Here is a 23,407-nt window from a genome sequence, read left to right as displayed (position 1 = left end):
AATTGTGTCAGCTCCATCAAGAGGAAAAGCCAAAAGGTACAAGAAATTTTAATAAATTAGGAAAAAAAACAAACCAAAACAAAAACATATAATGGATATGTAAGGAATTTCTTATGGTACCATGCAATTAATTACATAACAATAATCTGTAGAGAGTGTTAAAATTTGCTAGTAGATGGATTTGAAATGTTGTTGTAATGGTGATGAACGGTTCTGCTTCAAGCATATCTTTAACTTCCTTGGGCCAGATCTAAAAATTCCTTATTCTGTCATTAGTGCAGGTCTTGAAACTGACACTTTTTTTTTTTTTTTTTTTTTTTTTTTTTACTCCAGATAAAGAATTGTAAATTTGGCCTTTTGTGTCTGTATGATTCATTCCTGCAGTGTCACTGAAGTCTTTAATGTTTGGGTTTGATAACCTATTGTATACAAGCAATTTATCAAAAGTGTTATTAAGTTAAAGGCTAGCTGATTAGAAAAGATTTTTCTCCATGATTTACCAAAAGTGACAGTAACCAAACACACATACCGTGCTGTCTGTGATTCATCTATATGATGCTTTTATCTCAAGAAACGGAACAAAAAAAAGTGATAAATAGGTCAGATACAGTGAGTTCTACTTTCCCATTGAAAGTTACACCAATTTTGCATACAGAACACAGAGCTGCTCATGCAAATCTCCAACACGAAAGACCTGAATCTCTTCTTGCTGAAATCACTACAAATTAGAAGGTAGCCTAGTGAAGCCAGCACACCAGTATCAAAGAACACAGAAGAAAGCCACTCCCAGAGTCCTAGTTATGTAAAAAGGAAGGCAATGGTATTTAGAAACCTCATCCTTAAAGGAAATCTGATATGCATAATTTCATTTTCTTAAGAGAAATGCACCTTGATAACTCCATCAAGGAAGGCTGTAAATCTTGGTGTTGGAAACAGGAAGCAAGTCATGCTCAGTCATGTACCATGACTGAAACACCATGGTACAATGCTTCATGCTTTCTGTTTAACTGGACATATTTTACATTGCTTACACAATGATATGCAGCACCTGAAAGATTACATGGCTGCAAACTGTTAGAAAGGCTATGCAATAAACTATAGAGGGAGCCGAGAAGCCTTAATTTACTGAATCACTAAGGTCCTAAGACTGTACTTATAGCTTTGATATTCTTGCTAAAAATCAGTCATGAATTCTCATTAATAACCAATGGAACCGAATGCACCAAAGCATTAGATTTCCGTTGTCAGCGACATAGTTATTTTTGCAGTAATTCTGCTGTCCCAACTTTTAAAAGGTCCTGATATATTTTCTTTAGAGAGCCTTGAAAGGAGAAAGGAGCAAAGTTGAGTCAGATGAGTGAACAAACATTTCCTCAAAGTTATATTAAGATTTTATGTTTTGAAATAAAATCCCTCCAAAAGATACGACAGGCATGATCTTGCTGTTGTTGTTATCATTGTCTATAATTCGCTGGAATAGAATTACGCTATAAAATGCCTGTAACCTTATCCTGCTGTCCTGCCAGTTTTGTACTAGAATTTCTTTAAGGTATAATCTTTATTTCTGACTATATTTAGTTAAGAATAAGACTATAGTTAAGAATTTGTCTATTAGTGGTGAAACCTAGCAGTATTTGTCCACTAATTCATTAGTAAGTTAACCCAAGTGAGAGAGCCTTAAAGTAAAAGTAGATAAAACTTATTTTAAACAACTGTCCAATGAATAAACTGTCCTGAGTCTAAACCGACCTGAATTGCAAATGGGTCAGAATTTCTTGTCTTGTAGGAGAGAAGATTTGTAGCACGAGATCACACAATCTTCTCCCTGAGGAACAGGGATTTTCTTTGGAAATCCATCTCACTGTAAGGATGGAACAACAGTGAAGTAGCATAATAACTTTCATAAGTCAACCTTTTAAATAACTGCTAAATCTTTTTCTACTGTATTTTTCTAAGCCACAATTCACCACACTTTTGCAGTCAAAATTATGAAATTACGGTGTTATAGTGACTAAATATCTGAGCTTATGTTAAATGTATGTTAGCACAGTTCTTCCGGGTGATTCCTAGAAGACACTTTCTGAGAGATAAGAGTAACCAGAGCTATTTAAGAGACAGGGAAACTAAAGAAAGGAGGGGAAATTATTTATATAAATGTGTTGTATATAGGTATCTCTCCCTCTCCTGAGGTATCTGATAAGCTGATATTTGCCAGTTATCTCTCTTTATCTATGTCTTTGTGCCAAAAGGAGCAACATTAGTGTCTTACAGCAATATCCTCAAAGATACTTAAAGACACTTAAAGCAATATCCTCAAAGATACTTAAGCATTTTTCTTGTCTTCCACCCTTTAGGTTATAGCCAGGGATATGCAGGTAAGTAGAGAGACTGATTCCTAAGCTTTATTTAAAAGAATTTTTCAGATCCTATCTGTTTACTCACAGGCACAAAATGGAAGGTTTCAGACATTGCAGAGATGACTCTCTGGATATTGCTTATTGCTTAGGAGTTCAGCAGCAGCAAGAGGAGCATTATCTCTACAGGATGAGAAGTTCAGAGCAAAGTTCAAGATACAGCTTTTGCTACAGTGAAATTCTTAGCCGCTTTCATTCTTTCAGTATGTATTCACTGTTACAAGAACTTAATATGATAGCAGGGCCATTGGTTGTGAACATTGGCTGCGAACAGTGACTGGAATCACTTCTTTCATCTATCTGTAACTTAGGAATCTTATAACTGCTCCCCCTTTTAACTGACCCTAAGCACAGGAACTGATAATGTTCTGAACATAATTACTGCATCGTGCTACAAGAATTGCTCAAAGACACACTGACAAAAGACAAATTTGGTTTCACAGCCTCAGTTTATTTAACCAGATCACAAACATAATGTACTCAGGAGGCAGAAATAACAACATAAAAAATGCACTTGACACAGAGATGAACCTTTTAGATTTATATATGTGTCAACTTTTCAATATTCACTTATAGATTTTTTGTAGACCAAGTCTAGTGAATACATTTATAAATGTATGTCTAACTTCTTTCCTGGAATTTATGCTTTTTTTTTTTTTTCCTGAAAATTTCCCAGATGCAAACACTAGTGAAATGACTAGTTCTGTTCAGTGTTTAAAATTCAACTGGAAGAATCGTTGCTGCAACAGTGGGGTTAGCTCTTTAGCCTTCATCCTTCCCTCTCTGAGTTACTTCTTATTAGCTCCATCCCAGAGAAGACCTTTAGTGCAGCTGTTCCTGCCGCAACACATGGCTTGTGCTAGCTGTCTTGTGCTTCTGTCCTTGGTAGGAGAGTTTTAAACTAATCCTTTCATCTTATTGAGACAGCCCATAAATTACCAAGAGGCAGTTCAAATCCAAGTCAATCCAAGCTCTGAACTAATTGATATCCAAGGTAAATGAAAATAAAAACAAAAGACGATGAAAGATGTCACCACTGTTGTTCACTTCAGCCCATTTAAGTCTAAACAGTCAAGGAGGGGAAAAAAGAAGCCATTTGTCACCTCTTAAGCAGGATGTCCAGGATACACTCTGAAAGTGTGACAAAGCCTGCCCTTTGAGGCACAACAATAGAAAGAATGTGATTTCTGAAGCTCTGAATCTTGAGATCTAATTCACTTGTCTAATTCACCAATCGTCTCTGAAGAGAATCCCAAGGATAAGGAGCTGAGTTTTAATGGTGCAATATAAAGCAGTTTGTGTTTTGCATATTGATATTACTTACTGACTAATTCAGTTATTGGCTTATCTTAAGGAAGTTGTTCTTGACTACAGTTTAATTTTATTTATTTATTTATTTATTTTTTCCAGTAAAAACAGTTGCAAACTTCAGTCCTAAGCCCAGCAACCTGGATCTAAGAAGACGAAAATATTTTAGAATCATTCAGTAATTTAGGATAGAAAGGCTATCCAGAGACCATTAGTCTGACTCCCACTCAATGCAGGACCAACATCTAAGTTAGACTCTGTTTAGAAATTAGACTGAATCCTACCTTGTTTCATCCAGTACAGACTCTAGCTAAAGAGCACATACTCCTCACTGAGGAAAGATCCAACCACCAGCATTCACTGCTTGCTGTGAAACCAATGCTCTGGTAGGGAATCGAGGAATTTGTTAGTGACTACATTTGTGCCTGGATCTTTTGCCAAAAGTGCTTTGATGGAGCTTGATTGTTTCTTTTCATTCTGTTCAATAAAACAATGCAAATGGAGCACCCAAATAATGAAAAATTGCTCTTGTGCATGCCCAAGTGAAAAATACTCCACTGAGATTATAATGGGCTTTCTAAATAGAATGTGTCTTTCCTACACACTGTCTGATGGTGTGTGTCACCACCACATCTTTCAAGCAGATATGAAAGGTGAAAGGAAAAACAAATGGGAGGGCACTCTGAGAATGTGTCCAGGAGCTATCCTCTTCTTAATAGTACCTAGCCTTCTTTTGTTGCTTGACATATCAGAGATAAGAAAAAAGGAATTTTGAACAAGATCATGAGTGGCCTGAGTTCAAGCCCAAGGCATAGGCATCAACATCTTAAAAAGGAGGAAACTGAGGATATGACAGATTAGCTATTTCACTTCCATTGAAACACAGACACTTCCTGCCTTCTATTAAAAATCTCAATGAAGATTTCTACATCAAGAAATGTTCATAAGCATTTGCTATGTGTGTGAGCGTTGATCACTCCCCAATGGGTTTATAGCAGACCTTACAAAGACTTCTCTTCTTGACTTGTTGTAAATCTGATCCAGACATTCCCTATGCCATTACTTCAACATACACTTCTTTTTATAATGCCAACAGTTACCTTTGCAGGTGAAGCTGAAATACAGGTAGTGAGATGTAGCATTAACACTACTCCTGAGGATTGATTTTTCTCATTCTGTAATATCAAATGGGAATTTGTTTGAAGAACACAGTTGCAAAAACATGGCCCAACAGAGCTACCTGTCTGTGGTCAGGGAATGTGCTGTTTTCAACACAGGTAGCATCAGAAAATCAGGAATAGCTGTGTTTACTATAAAGATCCAGAGGACATAAACTATTCATGAATCAATCAGTTGTTCACTGATTCATTCATATGCCATTTGCACCTGATTTTGCTTTGCATTAGATAACTTTATCCACTATTCTTTATTTTTCTTGGTTGAAGAAAAAAAAGCAGCTCATTCAAATGTCATATGCTTCCAATGCCAAATATAGATATGAATCACTTTTGATTTTAGACATATGTATGGTGTTAAAATTCACAGACATGCATGCTAGGGAAAGATCCTGTTCTCATTTCACACTTCTGACAATCTGGAGCCCCTATTTCTACTTCAGTGAAAATACAATCATTCAGTCATGATAGAATATGGATCCTTGACTTCAGTGGGGCTATGTGATATTAAAGGTGTATTTTTAATTCACCCCCAAAATAGCCATTCTATAAACAAAAAACATTGCACAACAATCTGCCCTCCAGAGTAGAAGACTACAGATAGTAATTGGGATTACGTCAATGCATAAACCTCATGGATCAAATTTTATAAAAGATTCCAACTCCTAAATATGCAATGCTAACTTAGAAATATGAGGTTCCTTTGAAAATGCCTCTAGCTACCTACCTGCTTTTTAAGACAATATAGCTTTGAAAAAGTATCCCTGAACATACATAATAAGCAACTACACAATAAACAGCTTGGTTTGAACAAGCAGATTAATTTGGATAATTTGCACATTTTACACATGTATACAAACTGCTTACATACGCTGTATAGGAACTGCTCAGATATAAGGCTAATGCTTAAAGAAAATGCCTCATTTACTCATGCAAAGCCTATTAAGACTTCTACAAAGCAGAAAATGAATTATTTCATTTTAATTTCATTTCATTTTATTTCAAAATATTGTTGTCCTTAAATACCGTAGCATTGTTAACTGCTTAAGGGAAGTTATGCAGGTTTACTTTTCGTTCCATGCCTGACATGAATGGCAGTGAATTTGGTGAAAAAAATGTTGAGTATGTGAGGAGATGAAAGTGCAGACAAATAGCTGCTAATTTTATTCAATGAATTCTGCTGTCAGATTAAACAACTGTCCAAAGTCTGCAAAACAGAAATGGAAAAAAAAAAAAAGTAATTTAATCAAATTGTCCCAAGTAAACTGATTAAATTCAACAGGAGAAAGACCAAGAATTACTGCACCTAGGTAGTAAATTATCTATGAAGTACTTCTGGAGCTTCACCTCAAAAGAATTCACAGTCCAAATGCACTTCCTAAACTCCTATCTCAGTGTGTGCCAAGGTAAACTTATGTCTGAAGTGACTATTAAAAATAATAATAATAAATGATCTATATCTTGATTTACTTTTTATTTATTTATTTGTCGTGTTAATTGTGAATCTTAATAATTTGGTGCCCCTCAACAGCTTATAAAAAGGAAAAATGCAGAAAAGACAAGGGAATATGAAAGTGTGTACACTCATGTGATCCATGGCAAGAGAAGTATTGTGCCACTGTTGACACCCGAACTTTACAGATGACACCAAAACAGTGCAGTAACTATGATATTATATAAATATCATAGATGACTATATTCTGCTTAGTTAATTCCAGTACATTTGTGCATGAGACCAGGACCATAATCAGGCTTTTCAAATGCCAAAGTGATGCTGGTAAACCAACACTTCTATGCATGCGATGACTACACTCTGATGAACTCCCTACTGTAGCCAGGGCGATCCAGCAGTAGCCTTGCTGATTTCTAAACTGCATTTAAACATCCACGCTCTTTCTAATGTCTTACTGGTTCATAGAGAATTGTTTTACTGACATTTGCTCCTAACTTTTGGTTTTGCTGAGTCAGTTTTCCTTAAAATACAGATTTGATCACGTGAACATCAGCAGTTTCTCCAAGTAACCTAATATCGGTTATCCTCTTTGGGGATGTTCAAGGTAAGCTAGCAAGCATATTTCCTTTTTATTCTAAATTTAGTAGTTCCTTTTACTTTCATCTTTTTTTTTTTTTAATCAAAGAGCGACATGAAAGATCCCTATTGTCAGTTAAGCTACAATATTTCCCAAACTTTCCTTTTCATTTCTTGTCTTAGAATCAGACATTTTGTTAAAATCAGACAATTTGTTAAAATTCTTTGATGGCATCATGTCGTTACTAAATGAAGGACTTTATAAATGAAATGTGTGATTCTAACATACAACATTTTAAAATCAATTATTTATGGGAAAAAATGTTTGTCTAAATCCAAGGGTGATTCTAAAATTTCAGCATGAAAAATGAAAAAAGGGTATATATATATATATATATATATTTTTTTTTTTTCTAGCAGGAATTAATTAGCACCTTCAGGTACTCTAATCAAGACAAAGCTAGTTCTAGAGAAGATGGGTTAATATGGGGGAATACAATCATTCTAATTATAATATGTAAAAAAAAGCAACTTGTCTCGTCTTGACTACAATTTCAGTACTTAGACTTAGTCCTAGATAGAAAAAGCTTTTGGCTACACTGGATAAACTTCTTAGTATAAATCAAGATTTGAATGAAAACTGAAATACCAATTTAATCTCAGAGTAGGTTTTCTTACTATGTTTTAGCTAACTGTTTCCAATTTAATGTGGAAAATTTAGGAAGGAAGGAAGGAAGGAAGGAAGGAAGGAAGGAAGGAAGGAAGGAAGGAAGGAAGGAAGGAAGGAAGGAGGAAGGAGGAAGGAAAAAAAAAGATATTTCATATGGAAAAGGAAAGGGAAAAGGAAAATGAGTTCATATGAAAGCTTAACTCTTTCTGTATATATAATTGCAATTGTACTTGTATACCACAGTAATATACTTAGTAAAAATTAGACATATATCACATCTGAGTATCTGTATCGTCCCGTATACTAAAATAGATAATTACATCACTATAATTAAATGGTAAGGTCTTTCTAAAAAAGTAGCATAAAAATTAAATAAATAAATAAATAAATGCCAGTGTTAGTCCTTTGAGCAAAATGAACTAGCTAAAGCATTTTTTGGCCAGAACAAGTTTGCCTGATTTTGACAGAATAGCAAAAGCTGGATAGATTGTTCTGTTTTTCACACTTTATCTGACATATGCTGCAAAACTTTCCAGAGGAGTCCAGGCCAAAGACTTCACAGTCTTAACTAGAATATTTTACATCTCCTCTACCCTTCTTCCTTCTCTTTTCTGTCTACATATGTTCATTATGCTTAAGATCTATTTTAAACTAGAAGATTTTATGTGTGTAATCATGATCTTAGAGTAAGTCTTATGATCAAGAATTATTTTTTCTAAAAAAGAATTACATTGGTGTATTATCAATAGAGTTTTTCAAGGAGATAGAATTTAAGATTAATAGACTTATGGATCTTTATCATGGAGGAATTGCCTTGATATGGGTAGTACTGTAACAGATGTGTTTCAAGTGGTACAATGCTGGGACTTGACAAGGGTTTACATAGCTCACTTGGCAAAAGAGCAACTTAACCACAGGGTAAGACAGAGTGTGAAATTACAGCAATGTGGTAGCCAGCTACATGTTCTTATCCCAGAGAAAACATGATGGAGCTTACCTCTTACCTGCCAGCTTGTCAAACAAGTCACCAGAGCACAATGTACAGAGTGTATTCAATGCAAAAAATATTCCCAGTAGAAGTCAGACCAAGCATCTCACATGAGAAATTTTTCAGTCATTACAGGTAACTGCAAAACTGCTGTTTTTGCAGCTAACTACAAAAGGGAATGTGAAGCAGAGCCTTTACTTATTTATAAACCTCATACTCCTCAGCATACAACTTCTATCACACTTCCTACATATCATCAGTGACTTTGGCACAGAAATTCTCACTGAATGCACAGTAGCTAAGTAGGCAAATGCAAACCTGTTTACTCAGAGGGACAGAGGTGTAGCAAGAAAACCAGCTGAATATTAGAAAGTGCTCATAAAAAGTCTATTCCCTCCTATAAGTAATATCTTCTCACTCTTCCAGCTCCTCCACATGTAATTCACATCCATTTACACTCCATTTCACTGACTTATACTCTAGTAAGTGAGTGTAAGTAGGTCTTAGCGTGTCCAACTGAGCATAAAAGACTCTAAATTACACAGTTTATGCATCACCTCTGAACTTAGCTCATAGGTTTTAAACAAAAGCAGAGTAATAAATCGACAGTTTGGAGGGGAAAGGATGTGAAATGTATGCCCATTTTTGTTTCTTGGGGTTATTACTGTGTTTCATCAAAACTAATATAAAGCTCACGCCTTTTTACTTGAAAGATTATTAAACTCAAGTTGAGATACGAACAAAATTATTTAAACATTTAAAAAAAATGCAAAGACTAAATTAGGTTTTTTTTTTTTTTTTCTATATCAGTTTTGATCTATCACTGAAAAGAACAGAGTTTCAGAGAAATGTGTTTTATTTTCTGGTTTGGGTGATGTGCTGAAATCTCTATTGTTAAATGTCATTCTGATTCACTGTCAATTTTACAATGGAACATGCATTTAATACATTGTTGATGAGGTTTGTGGCAAAGCTACCAGGCTATGAATAGCTTTTCAGAGTGAGTAAGCTACTATTTAGAAACAGTGGAATCTATTTATTACCAGATGACTTACTCCTGAGGTCAATTATTGCTACAAACATGTAATTAAATGGTGATGTAAATTTGATGAGCCTACTCAGTAAAAGTGAGGCCTGTTTTGCACTTTGAAAAGGTGAATGACAGAACTGTCCCTCCATCATTCCAGTTAAAATTAATTGGTCTCTTGGAAGTCTAGTTATAGAAAATATGCAAGCTCCCTGTTTCGTCTTCCTCAGAATATTACCTCCATCAACTTAACAGCACAAAACATCAACTTAACAAAAGCACAAAGAAAGAGATCAAAGCAGAATAAAGGAACAATATGATTCAATTCAATAATGGGGAAAACAAACAAACAAACAAACAAACAAAAAAAAAAAAAAAAAAAAAAAACACAAAAAAACAGGGTTATATTTTGCTTAGGAGTTTTAATTTTTAATTTTAAATTTTTCCTAAGCTTGGGGGAGGGTTTTTTTAAGGTGTGATGTGGAGCTGAAAGGGAAATAGTATTTAAGCTGAGAAACCTGTTATTATTAGTGCTCTGCCTCCACAGTTTTAAAAACAAATTCTGGTACTTATGGGGAATTGCATTGCACTGTGTCTTCCTCCCTTATAACAAATTAATTTGATGCCAAGTGCTAAATGCTGAATTCATTGCATTCAAAAGGACACTTATGAAAACAAAAGAGTTTGGCATCTGAATAGTATGCGTTTACTTCTGGAAACATTTATTTATTTTAAGGCTTCAAAATAATGACAATCCTTAGAATGTAGCACTCACATTTTAGAGCTCATATTTTCTCATAGAGATCTTTTATTTCAACTTTAATAGAATTCATTCTTAGAAATGATTATACACCAAGCTCACCATGCCAGCACTACACTCTACAGCTATGGAAATCAAAAGGCTTGCTTTTATGCATTTGCTGAACTAGAGCTTTTCTTGAAATCCTTTTGTTGAAAACCTGCCCTATATTATGAACCACATACTGGACAGAATCTTTCAGCCTTTATTCATGCAATATTTTCAGTGAAGTAAAAACATCTTCTGGTGTTACAATACAGCCCATCAATTTACCCTTGGTCCAAATCTATTTAACTGGTCAGAATTAAGAACAGCTATGGGAGAGACTGGTGGGTTCAGAAGCAGGAAGACTCAATGAACTAATTGAATTCTTGAAGCACAGATGTTGCATATGTATCTGTCCTTTTTAACATCTCTACTAATAACCTGAATGAGGTAATAAAGTGCTCTTCCTTCAACTTTGCAGATGACACCAAGTGTGTGGAGGGAACCAGATGATATAGTTGATGGCAGAGTTGTCAGGACTCAGAGCTGCAGGAGGAATAGGGTGAAGAGGAACCTTGTCAAATTCCACAAAGACTAATGTAAGGTTCTGCAAAAACAAATGCAAAGATCTGCAAAGACAATGTGAAGTTCTACCCATGGAAAGCAGAACCTCTAGCAATGTTACAGGCTGGGAATGGACTGGTTGAAGGCAGCTCTGTGGAAAAGGTCTTGGGAGTCATCATAGGCAGTAAACTGAGCATAAGTCAGCAACGCACACTGGCAAGAACCAACAACATCCTGCATTAAATAAGCAGGCACAAAATACATCCAGAAGATTGAGGAAAGTGTTTATTCCCTTTTATATGGCACTCATTAGATCACTACAAGATTATTCTGTCCCGTTTTGGCCCACTTCATGTAACAAAGGCATTGATAAACAGGAGCAAGTTCAGCAGAGGCAATCTTAACAGTGGATATGGCTGAAACGTTTTTCCAGTGAGGAGAAGCTGATGGACCAGGGCTTGTTCAACCTGGAAAAGGAGATGGCTTTGGGGGACCTAACACTACATGGAAGGTATTAAGACAGAGCTAACCACTTCACAGTAGTGTGTAGTGAAAGGATGAGAGACAACAGGCATAAACTGAAACAAGGTGTTTGGATGATATAAGGAAAAACTTTCTACCTGTGAGAACAGCCAAGATGAAGCAGGCTGCCCAGGGGCTGTACAGACTCCATCCTTGGATGTATTCAAGGACAAGACCCTGAGAAATGTCATCTGACAATCAGTAGACCCTGCTTACAGCACTGTGTTGGACTAAAGCAGTACAGTGGAAAGGAAGCCCCTGGAAGAAAAGAAATGTCCTGGGTGTCAAGTTGTCTCATTAAGGATTTTGCTCTGAATTCCCAGATACCCCTCTAGTGCTCTAGGTAAAGCGCTACTGAAGTTGTTATGCATTACTCTGAATAAACTCTACTCTTCCTCTTCTAGTTCATGGTAATTTCCCACCAAGGAAAATAAATTATTTCAGTCACAGCACATTTTAGAATGATTATGTCAAAGCCATTTGTGCCAGCCAAGCCAAATATAACGGATCATACATATCTTAATACCTCTGCCCATCAGAACCATATTTCACAAATCTTTAGATCTCTGGCTCACTGAGTTTCCTTTTAATATACCTCTTTCTCTTTGGGTTTGCTGCGTTTTGTTTTTGAAGTGTGAATGACTTTAAAATTTTGTTTATCTTTAATTAAGTAACCAAATTAAATTAAAGCCTTGTTTACGACTTTTAAGCCTATTCCTTTTCCAGCAGAACTAAAAAGTATATTATTTAGGAGGTTAAATAATAATTGCTGAAAATTCCTCTCAAACAGCATGAGTCTCTCAAGTAAATATATACAGGGAACTCACTTAAACAGCCTCAGTAGTAATTAGCTCATTTCCCCCATATTACTGTGAAAGTATTATTGGAATGCTTTAAGAAATGCATTTTTTTTTCACTCAATAGGCCAGAAGAGCCATTATTGTTCATTGTGTAAGTACATATCCTGTCACATCATGATATTCCTCTATTTGCAAATATTATATACTTTACACTTCTGCATTTTTCTTTTAATTCTATTTACTCTTCAGCTGCAAGTCAAACATACTTATGAAAAATAATGCTGAACCTGAATATTATTACAAATCTCCAGAAATGTATGAAAATTGTAGATGCACAATTAAACAGAATGTTACTGGATCTTCTGAGATCACAGCAGCAACTTTTTGATAACACAATTTTGCACTTACCAGTTCCAAAAATATACATATGCTGCACTCATCTGCATGTTTTTATGAGATCAAAAAAATACACAGTTGCTATCAATGTTAGCCTTTTCTTACTTGCTTAATCCAAACACACATTGATTACACTAGGATAATGTGGGAAGACAAATTGTATGAATGTTGAATTTGGCTTAAAGATTGTTCCAGTATAGGTAGACTCCTTGCTATACGGATACATTTATTTGTGTATACATACATACGTACAGTATACATAGGTGTGGATGAAAATGCCTGCCTATGCTTTAAAGGAATAATGAAACAATTTTCACAAAATACTACATTACAAAAGGAAATAAAGCAAACACCTTGACTTATATTTAACAGTGAAAACAGATTAGTTTGTCCTTTTGTTTCATGGTTTGAAAAATATGTTCAATGGGGAGAAGGAAAATACAGTCTACTGGTCAACAGCACACTGATTCACAATGAATATGAAACAGCTTTCAGACTGTCCACTGCTCCCAAACTTCCCTCTGTACCTACCTCACACTTTTTACTTTTCATGTCTTTGATTTTCTCAGTCTTCTTCTCATACTTCCACTGAAGGTTGCACAAATATTTTATCTCGCAGCTGTTTTCTGCATCTTTTTCTTTAAGGGGATTTATTCTGCTAATAGCTTTTAAATTAGCTGTGGTGCCATCAGCCATACTGTCATTCTTTCACCCTGAAGGGAGGAGCTGATAAGGAGGGAGAAGGCACAAACATATGCAGAAAATACACAAGCTAGATGACCTGTTTAGGTGAAGACAGTGAGGCCTACCCCCTTTTACAAGTTTCTCTCCGTACACTAAGCACAAGCCCAAAATATCTCCAATACAGTCCAAAAATGTATAACAGATCACATGTTAATTTTATCCTTGAAATTCCTTTGTGTTACAGTGAATGACCAGAAGGTATCTATTTAAAGTTTCAGTCACAACATAGGCTTATTGTTTTCAGGAAGGACTTGGGAAGTGTGGCCAAAAATGCTGCAGGGCCTGTTCCAGTCAAGGGTTCTTCCCCTGATTTGGTGAATCTAGCCACATTCTCTCTTTAGCATACAGCTGTCGAAGGCCCAGGCCTGGTCCTCTCATAAATTTCCCTCACAGGAGTGTAGCAGGAAGAGGAGAGGCCAAAACACATGGCATTTACTGTTATGTGTAGAGGCTGTAGAAATAACCCATCAAGCAAATAGTTGCTCTAAACTGTGCTGTCAGCTAAATAAGCTCCAGGGTCTTTTGCTTTCACCTCCCATTACTAAACAGAACTGAGTGTGCTGTGGTAGGCCCTAGTATGCCACGTGCTGCATTTATATACAACAAAGCCCTGGTTGTAACATAGGGAGAGCAACTTCTAATGGAAAATATAGTTTGTGGGAAAAACACACACACGAGCATGCAAGAATATGTAATTTCTGTAAAATATGCATGTCTGCTCGGCTTCACCGTTCCTTGTTTTCCACTTCAATCTCGCTTTGCCTATGGGCAAGATGGGGCAAAGTTAAAGGTTGCCATCATTTGCTATCTGTTCTGCAGGGGTGAAAATGACTGTAATACAAGGGCAGAGATTAAGTGGGGTATTTTCCCTGGCGTTTTTCATTTTCTTTTATAACAGAACAGTCATTTGTGCTTATTACATTGCTCTTAGTGATTGGGGTTTGAGATTACGGGGCTAAGATAAGAGGAAGTTAACAAAGGAAAGAGTAGAAGAAATAAGGAAAAGGAGTACAAGAGAAAAGCAGGTAGCATGGCAAGAGTTAAGTCCTTTGAATGAATAAATAAATCAAAGTTAAGAACTCATAGTAAGAAAGAGTTAATCCACAGCATACCACAGCATAGAATAAAATAATACAGCATGAATAACAATCTCAATTATGCAAGTGGCAGCAATGGAGCAGTCAATCCATTGGCGAAAGGAGGTAAAAGCTAGCAAAGGTAATTAAATGGCAGTAAAAAAAAAAAAAAAAAAAAAAAAAAAAAAAAAAGCCTTGAATGTGCTATTACATTGGCAAGGCTAATTAAATGGCAGGAAGAAGCAGGCTATGAAATGGCTGGATGAAAAACTGACAGTTTGCCACAGAACAGGAGAGAAGCTAAGGACATGTGAAGTCAGAGATACAGTCCTGTCTGTAGCCCACAGGGACAGAATAAAGGAGCTCTTTCTGACTGCTGAAGTTGGAAATTATCTTTTTTTTCAGGCTACCTAGGCAATACCACAAACTTGTTCTATCCCCATTGTGTGACTAGCTGTTTCTAGTGAAAGTTCAGAAGTTTCTCCAAAGTCATATCATAGTATACACAGATGAAGCTCAGGAAGTAGAATACAAGTAGAATTCCTTAATCCTTCAAACATGGATAGTTGCCAATAATCTTGGATAAGTACCCTTATCTTGATCATTTCTTGAGGATGAATGCCAGTATTGATAACAGGTGATGCATTCCACTGCTTTGGATGCAAAATGAAACAGTGGCAGCTGGGATGCGTGGGTGGGTGATGCTACATGTATAGTTGACAAGGAACTGGTAACCAACAAAAGAGTATTGAAGAAAAACGAAAGTATTTCATTAGTTAAGTGAGTTAAGGAGATTAATTCATTTCACCAGTGAAAATAAGGTTAATATGTCATTTGATCATCATTTGTAAGTAGGTGCATGAAAATAAATAAATAAATAAATAAATAAGTATGTATGTATGTATGTATATATATGTATTTATTCAGATCATTAGTAGGGTCCAGAAAAGAAAATAAAAGAGAAAAGAGAAACTCATGCGCAGTCATGTTTTCCTTTTGTATAAATCATCATGGTTTCACTGATTCTGTTTAAGTTACATCAGTGAAGATCAGCCAATAATCTGAAAAATGAAGCATATACTCTTTTATATTTCTGCAGGAACCTTCTGTCTGATAACCTTCATGAATCTGATAACTCATGGGAATGATTTCCTTGTGAAGGAAATGATGTTCATTTGTCCCATTTTACAGATAAGGAATACAGTATCTGTATAGCCCACAATTAATGTTTTTTGACATTTATTTCCTTCAAAGCAAATCTTTAAAATTCATATTCTTCTTCTAAGTTGCAAATTGCCTTTTGGGACTTAGCTTTGTCTGGTATTATGCATGTATAAAAAGACAGTCTTGCTGATAACATGAACTATATATATATTTAAGATATAATAAATGAAACAGGTATCTAGGAGGACAAAGATCTCAAAGAAAAGCATAAGAAGTTACATGCAAAATAGAGAGTAAGAGAATCACTTACATTAAAACAAAATATGTTATATAATAAAAAGTATGAAAATCATCAGCAACAGTCCTTACCTCCTCATGGCCACCAACCTAGTCATTATCTGCTGCTGATTTTACATCACAAAAGAAATCACTTACAGCAAGGAATTTAGAATGCTTTTGAGTTTTATGCTATGTCAGAGACAGTGTCCAAAGCGTAAAAGACTAGGAAAAAATGTGTAGACAGTTGTGGGACATGGCTGATCCCTAGTCCCAAGATCCCTCCCTTGTTTTGGCACGTTGGTCTCATAGATAAACATTACTGTTAAGGGTATAAACACTGTGTTTTAATACACTTGCTAAATGTCGGAAAGATGATGATGATGATGATTATTATTATTATTATTATTTAATAATAATAATAATAATAATAATAATAATAATAATAATAATAATAATAATAATAATAATAATAATAATAATAAAACACCAGTACTGATATATCTGGATTGTAACTGCCAGAAGGTTACAAACACAATTGATAATTAATAAATAAATAAATAAATAAATAAAAGCAGAAATCAGAAAGCAGTTAGTAATCAGTAGTGGATGGTCAAAGAGAAATAAATAATGAGGAAGAATGCAGACAAGTGCAGAAAGACATACAGAGCATTCAAAATGCTAACAGATGACAGACAGTTCAATGCAGATGAATGAAATGTAATTATGACTTTGATGAGCCTTCATGGCACAACTCTTCTCTTTGTTCATGATAAAATATGAGGAATATAGATGAAAACAGATGAAAAAACTGGGAGACAAGTCATTGTGAATCATTAATTACTGATAAGAAACAGAAAGAAGAAAGACAAATCAATGCATTTGATGAGTCTTAATCATCCAATTGTGTATGTCTGTGAATTAGTATGCACACGCTTCATAAAAGATCAGAATTTAGAAAAATAATGAGAAACAAAAGAGAGTTTCTTCATGTACTGTTAAATACAAGGTGTCTTTCTGAGCACTCAACTAGAAAAAGATCATCAGTTTCCCTGACTTGTGATTCTTCATCCATAACTTTTTAATCAAGATATGTAACTTGAACAATTGGCCAGGTGGTTTATGGATTTCTTTTTTCCACATTTCTCTAAAGTGTCAAAAAATGGCATGGCCAGAAGTAGAAGGGTGTTGGCACAGTTGTATCAATTCTTTGATTCATTATATCAAAAGTTGTGCAGCTGGTGTGATCTGATTCAGCAGACTTGATAGAGTTTTCACTACAGAAACAGGAGACTTTTCTACCCACTTGTAACTCAGAGGTATAGATTTGTATAAGTAACCAATCCATATGTAATCCAATCCATAGGAAGAAACTTCACGACCCCACTTTTAGGATGACTATAGAGGAGATATTACCAAAGGAACTACTCCCATGTCTCCAAGGGCAGATTTTCTAGGAGCTGATAAATTGTTTAATATTATCCCTTCTCAATCTAGAAAAAAACTAGCTAAGTCAAATCAATTCTATCAGAGCCCAAGGTAAGTGACTGTAGACCAGGTCCTGAGGGTATGGGTAATAAAGAGTGCTCAATATACTTTTTAGTTTAGATATCATATGGCATAAACATAGTCCAGTATTTCTGGCCAGCTTAGTACATGGAAAACAAGCAAACAAACAAATGAAACAGAAGTGTAAATACAACCGTAGCAGTAAAAAGAAGAGAGGTGAAACTTTAACTGCTAGCTCCAATCCTTTCTCGCTCACGCACTTGAAAATCATGATAATCAAACACTTCATTTCTAGTGCAAAGTTGTGATGGCAATCTAAAACGTGATGTGGAATCTAAAACAATATTGATTAGGAATTTCTTTTCTTTTTTTTTTTTTTTTTCCCCAGTAATTATCTTATTTACTTTGTATGGGTTGGTAGATTGGTTGGCTTTGTTTGTGTTTGTTTGAAGACTTGCAGTGGCAGATCAAGCAGCGCTGATTGAAGTTGCTACCTTCCTCACCAGTCCACTGTTCTTTTTTTCTCATTTCCCTCAACAGGAAGAGCTCTCAAACTGGTAGGAACTCCTGTTGGTTACCAGTTTACAGCTTAACCCAGAAAACAAAGTTGAAAATTGACTGGTCAGTGTTAGTATGGCTTTTGCTGTCAACTTGCAGAGGTTCAAAATGATGTCTGAGTGACACCTGCTGAACATCTGCTGGGCTAAAAGTATATGAGTATGACAAAGAGTTTTGAGCAATATTTGGTTAAACCACCTCAGTTTAGGTTACACAGATGAATTATATCTTTTAAATATTTACAGCAATAGACTATCCATTTTGGATAGGTAAAATCATCTAGTGTCTGAGAAGAGAGATGAAACTTGTTTGTGAATTTATAAAATGGTCCTTCAGGAAGCTGATGTTGTATGTAGGTCTAATGAAGTGGATATAATATGAGTTAGTAATTCAGGTATGCAGTTGCAGGCGCTTAATATCATAAGCGTCTTGGAGGCATACATAGGCCCTGACTAGATTCATCTTCCCCAGGGAGCTCCCACACAGGGAGGAAGCTCCCTCTCCTACTGGAGAGGCTTCATGTCAGCTCAAGGCTGGCACCCAGACCTGACCTGAGCACTGCTAGTGAAGTGCAAGTCTCTAGTCCTGTCTTCTAAATATACCCTGGGTATACATGATAGCCTGTCTCCAGTCCTGTCTGCAGTCCTGTGTCCAGAGCCTGACTGATGACCGTGCTCCATCTGGGACTGGTAATAGACCCTGTCCCGAGCATCCTGCTCTGCCCTCCCTACCTCTCACTGCATGATCAGGCGAGGTGAGGGCACTGCCTCTGCCAGGGGTTGCCAGTCATCTCAATAAGCCAGTAATCGTGAGGACACCAAGACAGGTCATAACAATACTGAATAGCCAACAGCAAGTGCAGAGAAATCCAAGACTGATGACAACGAAAGTACATAGTTAGCCCATTTATTCAACAGTGGTTGAGTCACTGTGTCATAAAATAAAATAAATAAAATGCGTGAAGCAAACTCCAAAGATGTTCCTATAGTGAAAACCCAGCTTGGCTCTGAGCTTGTAGAAATCTTTCCCTCTGCTGAATGAATGCTGACAACTATGCATATGCTTCAGAAATAAAATGGAGGAGTCACTTCCCGAAAACTCTTCTCTCTCTAGCTCATTTTGTTTGGACTCGCTAAATGTCAACAATACACTGTTACACACTCAGGCTGCTTGATGCTCTTCAGGGAGAATTTCATTGCCTTCTCTAACCCTTCCAAAAGAATAGTTTAACTTCTTAGCATTATATTTGCCTGAGGCACAGAAAGGAAAATCATTTTATGATGCAAGAAAAAAGTTCAATTTATCCTGGGGGTATACTCCTGACTATACCTAGCACATTGTATGTGTAGACTAATTAAATAGGTCCATGATTTATTTCAAGTGAAATTTGTCACCATTAGGTAAGCAACATTAACTGAAGAGAAAACTCATTGAGTCAAGAGTGACAAATAAGCATATATATATATACATATGCTTATACATATACATATATATATATACATATACATATATATATACATATATATATATGATCTACAAACACCCTCCCCCATGCCATCTTTGCATACAGCTGTTTTCTTTTTACAAGACGACTAGCACTGTCTCACAGGCCAAATGAATACAGCACGTATAAAGCTGATAAACACCATTCTCCAGGGACAGTTCGAGATCTTGGGAACTGCAAAGACTACAAGATGAAAAAAGTAAGTCCTGACTGTTTGTCCTAACAACCAACACTACCTGATTTAAACTCACCCTAAGCTTGCAATCCTGGTGCAATTTTTAATTATTATTATTATATATATTTTTTTTCTCACTAGACAGGTTCCTTCAGTGTCCCACCAGTGAAATAAATCTACATGGTTTTCCCACAGAATGGGTACCAAAGAAAGAAATCATTTGGTAACAGCAACTAAATATTCTTCATAGCATCAATTTAGTAAGTAGACTCATGCCTATCACCAGTGAATTTCTGCTGTATTCCACATAGTGTGAACCCCTCATTAAAGTATATCCATTTTATTTGTTTGCCAGCAGGCAATGATTACCTAGACTGCTGCTAAGTCTTTCACTGGTTCACTAGATCTCATCAGCAATCCTCTTGCTTCTACCAATGCTTCCCCGAAAATAAAGGATATACCTTCCTGTTTACAAAGAGATCTAATGATGTGGCATAAGCTTGACTTTCACTAACATTAAGAATAAGTTTAGGATTAAAAAAAATAAAAAAAAATTGGTGTCGTATGTTTTGAAACTGATGAAGAGTTGTTGACTGCTGTGACACCCTTTCTATTCACATTAGTCCACAAATCTGTGTTGTAGGTGCTTTGTACTGCTGAAGAGCAAAACAAAAAGTTTCACAAGATATTTTCGCTGCCTCAGAATCCTCTCAAAGACCTGACTGTTTACTGACAATTTATCAGGATTCAAAACAGATACCATCCGCCTAGTCCTTCTGCAGGTATTATTATTTTTTTCCCCCACTTCCCTTTCAGGTGTTCAGTCTGTACATGGTGACGTGTTTCTCAGCCCTCAAGTAATAGCCCTTGGAAAGGGGACCTTCTGGTAGAGCAGCATACAGAGATTCTTGCTCATTCATTTCTGAGTTTAGAGGTGTAATCCCCTAAATCCTGACCCTTGATGGTCAGGATAATGGCTTTATACGTTCTTCTTTAGGCAATTGAAACTAATTTTCTATTTCATCTATCACTTTTACAGTGATATGTTCTAAAATAAACAGGAAGAATTAGGAAAGGCTTCACAAAATGGCATTATGTCTTCATCATAATCAAGGGATTAATTCAGAAAAAACAAATGTCAATAAATTGTAATAGAAAGTCCACATTCTTCTTTGTCACCTATCACAAATAGTTTATACTAGAATGGAAAGACAGTTAACGTTTAGCAGATAGAGTAGTATTTTTGAAATATCATAATAAAAAGTTTGCTAATCTTTTGTGAGGTGCTCCATGGAAATTGATGAAAACAGTTATAAGAGTTGTGCGATGAGGCCTGGGTCTGTAGACCTAATTGAGGTCTGTATTATAAATTTTAGCATTTTTTTTCATGCTTTCTCTTTAAATTATATTGAAAGACTTTGACTGGGCTAATTATTCTAAAATTAATTTTCTCCCGTCCAACTTCAATAAATCCTCACAATTCTAAAAACCATCCTGTTGTGTTTATTGAGCTGAAGGAAAAATGGATCCTCTTAGATCATTAGAGAGACCCTTCCAGAATTGCAACAGACCCCTTGAAAATACAGAAAGTTACAGAAATGGTCTTGACAGAGATGGAAGGGAAAGAATGATTTTAGATTGCTGAACCTGTGGATAAGAAAGTACAAGCAAATCTTTTTTTTTTTTTTTATCCCCCCCTTTTTTTTTTAATCAGAAAAATATTATAATGTGTGAGCTCTTGAGGTCTGTTGGGAGATAGAGCAGATGGCCTTGTGATCAGAAAGTGATGCTTTTTTCTAGAGTAGATTGATAGTCTGCCTTCTAGCCTTCTCCACTTTAAATGAAAGAAGAGGGATGAATGCATAACATGAAACTTAATGAATGCAGTGCCACTGAGGTGGTTTTTCAGTTCTATATAGTGCAGCTAGAATACCTCTAATACTATAATCAGTTTTGTTTTTTGTTTTTTTTTTCCAAAAAGGCAAAGGATCAGTCATAAAACCAGAGATTACAACAAAAAAACAAACACACATTATTTTAAAAGCTGGCTATGTCAATGTAAAGGACCTTAATGATTTTGCTTACAATCTCTTAAAGAAACAATTTATGTGGACCACTTTTATACTATTTGTAAGATTTTACTTATGCTTTCCACTCCCACCAGCCTAGTAAGTAGATAGGCCCATTATAAATAAACTGTTTTGTTTGTTTCTTTGTTACTATAGTGTTGATTTCAGCCAATTGCTTTTCTTGCCTTTCTATTTTTCTCTTGTAATTTGCATATATTAAATAAATAAATAAAAACAATGCATTACAATGTTAAATGAGAGCCAGGTTGTTATGACCAGTATGATTTAGCCATTTGAATGACCTCAATTTCATCAGATGCAATTACCTGTTGGTTGGATTCATCTATATTTTTGCAACTGTTTTCAGCATGAAAAATAAGATTATTTATTTATCACCAATTTATATGTAAAATTTTATCTCCTTTAAAGACATCTAACTTAAAATTGAGATGGCATAATATGCAATTTGATCTGACATGACTTTCCTTGGTCACCAAATGTGGTCAGAAAAATACAGTGTTTTTTTTTCAAATATAATAAAATGTTATAATCAAGTCTTTCTGTCTTTCCTATTTACCTATTTCTAATGTGTCTGCCATGAGATGGCACCTCTGTGGATCTATTTTGAACAAAATTTGACATGAATCACTAAGGTGTTCAGAAGCAAAAGAAAAATAAAAGAAAGATTTTCAGCTTATTTTGACCAGCTTGTTTTCTTGTTTTATTGGAAATCAACTTGACAAGAAGCAAGAAATAGAAAATCTTAAATCCTCCTCTTACAGACTAAAAGAGATCTACAAGACTCCCAATTCCTGTGTCACCTGGGACAAGGCAGAGAAGGATAGCCAAAGGCAATCCTTAGAAATAATTTTTCATGATACTGTCAAAAGCTAAATGCAGAAATCTCTTGGAGTGAAGAAGGGAAAGCCTCTGCTAGGTCACAGCTATGCAGTGTGACATCCCAAGGCATTATGCATACTTTTACAAAGTTCAATTTTAGTTTGACATGAAATCCAGTCCCTGAATGTAGAAATTTACCATTTGAGTTACATCACAAAATCTGCCAAAGCCTGCTTAAGAACCAGTATGATATATTAATTTTAAGCTCACCATAGAAGTGAGAGCTCAGAGAAAATACAAGTTGGGTGTGTTTTTTCTCCAGTTTAATGTAGTTCTAATCAAAGTGTTTAATTTTTTTTCATTAAGATGGAAAAGAATACATTCAGCCTTTCAACTTGTTTAGAATTCCAGATAGAATATAATAATATCTCAATAGCTCAATGGTCTACCATTCTAAAGGCTTCTTCCCTTCCCTTCCCTTCCCTTCCCTTCCCTTCCCTTCCCTTCCCTTCCCTTCCCTTCCCTTCCCTTCCCTTCCCTTCCCTTCCCTTCCCTTCCCTTCCCTTCCCTTCCCTTCCCTTCCCTTCCCTTCCCTTCCCTTCCCTTCCCTTCCCTTCCCTTCCCTTCCCTTCCCTTCCCTTCCCTTCCCTTCCCCTTCCCTCCCCTTCCCCTCCCTTTCCTTCCCCTTCCCTCCCCTTCCCCTTCCCCTTCCCCTTCCCCTTCCCCTTCCCCTTCCCCTTCCCCTTCCCCTTCCCCTTCCCCTTCCCCTTCCCCTTCCCCTTCCCCTTCCCTTCTTGTTCTTTCTTTCCTCTTTC

The 23,407-nt window shown here is 35.9% G+C and overlaps 1 long non-coding RNA gene across 1 annotated transcript in view; it reads left to right on the top strand.

Moving 5' to 3' along the window:
- LOC137857013 (uncharacterized) overlaps positions 1-11,274 on the top strand; it is a 78,496-nt gene extending 67,222 nt beyond the window's left edge. Inside the window, exons 4-5 of the long non-coding RNA XR_011096927.1 lie at positions 6,883-6,954; positions 10,877-11,274. This is a non-coding gene — a long non-coding RNA (uncharacterized lncRNA). The remainder of the gene's footprint in view (positions 1-6,882; positions 6,955-10,876) is intronic.
- The last annotated feature ends 12,133 nt before the right edge of the window (positions 11,275-23,407 follow it).

This window comes from Anas acuta, chromosome 5, assembly GCF_963932015.1.
Source record: "Anas acuta chromosome 5, bAnaAcu1.1, whole genome shotgun sequence".
In the NCBI taxonomy this organism is placed as follows: Eukaryota; Metazoa; Chordata; class Aves; order Anseriformes; family Anatidae; genus Anas; species Anas acuta.
This window is presented reverse-complemented; position numbering and strand designations above follow the sequence as displayed.